At 40.5% G+C, this 3,779-nt stretch overlaps 1 non-coding gene across 1 annotated transcript; it reads left to right on the forward strand.

Annotated features, from left to right (window-relative positions):
* Nucleotides 1-2,681: 2,681 nt before the first annotated feature.
* trnas-gcu (transfer RNA serine (anticodon GCU)) lies at nt 2,682-2,763 on the forward strand. The gene has a single exon. It is a non-coding gene; the product is annotated as a tRNA-Ser (tRNA).
* The last annotated feature ends 1,016 nt before the right edge of the window (nt 2,764-3,779 follow it).

The following is a 3,779-nucleotide window of genomic DNA, read 5'->3' on the forward strand; positions in this document are numbered from 1 at the left end:
CCTGCTAATACCTGCATACATTGTATAAATGGTACGTTTCATAAACCATTTCATAAGAGACAGGAGGGACTTCACCTCACCTCACCCTTCAACTGTAGTAACAGTAATGTGAAGGCAGCCTTGTGTTGACATAGTGTAGTGTATCTATGGGGTTGAACCTTGCTAAAAGAGACATGTAGATTATTAAAGACATGATGTGATGAGAGGAGGGAGGCAGAACAGGTGCGGGTAAAACAGTTTCCAATTGGCCAGAAGACAATCAGACGCGGTAAACTAATCCAGAGGGGAGCAGAAGAATAACCTGGAGCACTGAGGCAACATAGATGATCTGTCCTCTACATATGATGAGTCTGACTATGAATGAGGAGCAGCTGTGTGGGCAGGTGGCCGGGTCAGCGGATAAGATGAGGAGAGGAAACCCAATAGTGACGGCTGGCAGGATAGACAGCAGGTCTGGAACAAAATGAGGGGTCAGTGTGAGTAACGGTGAGATGGATCGGATGAACAAAAGGCAGAAGTGGAAGAGGTTAAATTTGTGTCGGTTGAAGAGGTAAACCCCTCAGAGCATAAAATAAAGTGAATAAAAAAAAAGTGGATTGTTTTTCTCTCAAAACCCCATGAGGGCTGCCACTGTCAGACCTTCATTTGTATTTGCATTCAATTTTATTGTTTATGTTCATAAGCAGTGACTTAAGTGGGGAAACAAAAGCATCATCACCATACTTACTGCATATGTTGACAATTATTGTATATGTACTGTGTATGTGTCAGTCGTCAAAAGCTGTTTGAGCTTACAGAGTGTCCCAGTTCTTCATGTTTGTGTTCTGCTTGTTCAACAGATGATAAATTCATCATTCCCTCTTGTTGCAGTTACTGATAATAGGCACCGTTGCCATTGACTGCAGTAAAATATATCGGGTGTTTCATTACCTTCACTGCTGTCACAACATCTGAAGGCGAAGCCTTGAACAGGTAAAAGTCTGAAAGTGCCGCCCCAACTTTGAATAATTCTTTTCACAAGAGAAACTCCTGCAAACATGAACAAAATAATTTCCAGTTAAGCACAAAGCAATCGAAAAAAAACAACAACTAAATGTTAAAGAGACGAGTGATAGTGGTCAGAACTGTCAGAAAACCACAGCATCCACCCATCTGACACTGCCAGACTGACGAAAACCACAGCATCCACCCATCTGACACTGCCAGACTGACACACAACTGGAGCTGGTTGGATGAGTCTACTACACGATCATCATTCAGTCACCTGGCTGAACAACAAAGCCTTCTGGTTTTAGATAATTCACAATATACTTATTCACTTTCACTTATACAGTAAGTATAGTGTAGTGCTAGTGTTAAAGGTTGCATGCTGCAACAACTTAAAATTGCACCTCCATAAGGTTGTCTTTGTTCAAAATACATTCATACTATAAAAGACTACTATATGTTTATTAATGTGTAACATCTTGGACCAAAACCCTCTTTAATAAAAGCTTCATACACATGATTGTGTGTGTGTGTGTGTGTGTGTGTGCGTTTGTTCCTTTGTTTCTGCTTCCCTCTGTTTGCTGATAGTCACCCCTAATCTAAGCGGCAGAGTTGAATGTGAAGCAGAGAGTACAATATTAAAAGAGAAAATGAGAGTGTGAACAAGAGAGAGAAGCCGATATTACAGAAGTACTTGTGTTCCTCGTGGCAAGACAGAAGTGTTTCTATTGATCCGTTACTCCAAAATGTCACTAATCTCTTTACCCTATAGTCAGCATGAAGTAAAGGAAAAAAGACTGGACAAGAAAACAGAATGAATTTGCCTGCATAAGCTGCGCATAAGTACAATTCAATTTCCAAGTGCCCCTTTTTGTTTGAGTGGAGCTTCACCAAGTGTTTCAGGATTCAGATCCTCAAAATGTATCCGTAGGTGCACATAGTAAGTAAAGATGAGATTTGTCTGAATGCAGATGTCATGAAAACACTCGATTTCATTTATTTCTTGTTGCTCTTGTTGTAATTCACTGATTAGAACTTTTGTTGGAACTTATTGGTGAATCCTCTTGATAATAAGATTTATTTTATAGGCAGACTCAAGTACCAAAACACTTACATGACTTTATTATATTTAGTTATCAGGGAGAATTTACAAAAAACAATCTCATACAAAGAGACATGTACTGTACCATTCATGCACACAATAAAGAACCATTTTAAAACCATTTTAACCACTCATATCATCAACATTCAGTGAATGGAACTAGTTCAGACGTCCTCCTGTGACTGCAAATTTGATCTTGGTTATGTGGTTGTTCAAGGGGAGTATAACGCATGAGAAGTGGCAAATCATGACTTGCTCAGGCATATGAAACTGGTCATTTTAGCATAGCAGGAGGGCATAGAACAAGAGGCAAACTGAAGTTGTTGTTGTTGGATCTCGGCCCATGGTGAGCAGTCCCCGCCTTGTCAGTATCTATTAATACTCGTTGTCTGGTCAACTGAAGAAATGAAAACAAAGTATTATGGAGAATGCGGGCATTGATCCCACTACCTCTAACATACTAAGCAAGCACTGTACCATTTGGGCTAATTCCCCTGCAGGCCTTGAAAAAACATGTTGACACATTGGGTTCAACTTTAGCTGCCCTCTATGATAACAACTGTGATTGTCACCATGGAAACCACATAACAGCGACGAGGTGGCCGAGTGGTTAAGGCGATGGACTGCTAATCCATTGTGCTCTGCACGCGTGGGTTCGAATCCCATCCTCGTCGTTCATGTATTTCTTTCTGTTTACAGGATTGTATATGAGAAAAAAAGGAAATTCATGAATGGCAACGCAGTTCAGTCATCATAAATAGACCCATACAGATTTTAGTATGAAAGCTTATAATGTGACTGGATGTCGTGGGGATTGTGGGTTATTGTTTCCAACCATCCATCAACCACCTACTGCAGCCACATCACGCCAAGAGATTCTGTAACACGTCCCTCTGTTTAAATGATCATGCCGAGAATACAAATCCACAGTGTTATCATAGTGTGTGTGCGATCGGTGCCTCTCTGTGTATTCATGTGCATGTAGCTCCCACCATCAGGTCTAGCAGATGTTTAGCTGCTGGTGAAGATGACTATCACCCAGTGTGATAATAAGGTCACGTCAAGGAGCGTTTGGATGCAGATGTCTACAAGCTGTGTTTGTGTGTGCTGGTGTCAACCCGAGCTTTGTCAAGTGTAAAAACTGACATTCATGCAGTCCACCTTGCAGAGCAGGGCGATTTATATATTTCTTTTATAGCTCACGTAAACAACACTCACACGCTCACACTGAAACACACAAATTCACACAGAGATGGCAAAAGCCTTCAGGGTTGTAGATCCATATGGTAGCAATGGTAGGAGACAGTTGTTGTAGGCCTGTATCCGAGTCCCTGTTTGCTTGTCCGCTGTGTAACATATGCTGTCTATTGAGTTAACTGTGTCAAATCACTTGTGTTGGAATTTCAGCAAAATGCAACAGACTGGCACAGACAAATAAGGTATTAATGAGTGAAATGTTCAATATTGCAGTAGCTATTACATAGTAAAAACTGCATTGGGCTGCAATTAGTGATCCTATTATTAGAGGGCACATGATTTGAATGGGCTCTCATTGTGACAACATGAAAAGATATTTGTCATGGTGATATTATTCAAGATAATGAATTTGAAATTAAATAAATTAAAAATGTATGTTTCCCCTCCCTGCAAACCTTTGAAATCTCAGTCCTATTGGGGTATTTTAAGACCC

Source organism: Larimichthys crocea, chromosome I (assembly GCF_000972845.2).
Source record: "Larimichthys crocea isolate SSNF chromosome I, L_crocea_2.0, whole genome shotgun sequence".
Classification (NCBI taxonomy): Eukaryota; Metazoa; Chordata; class Actinopteri; family Sciaenidae; genus Larimichthys; species Larimichthys crocea.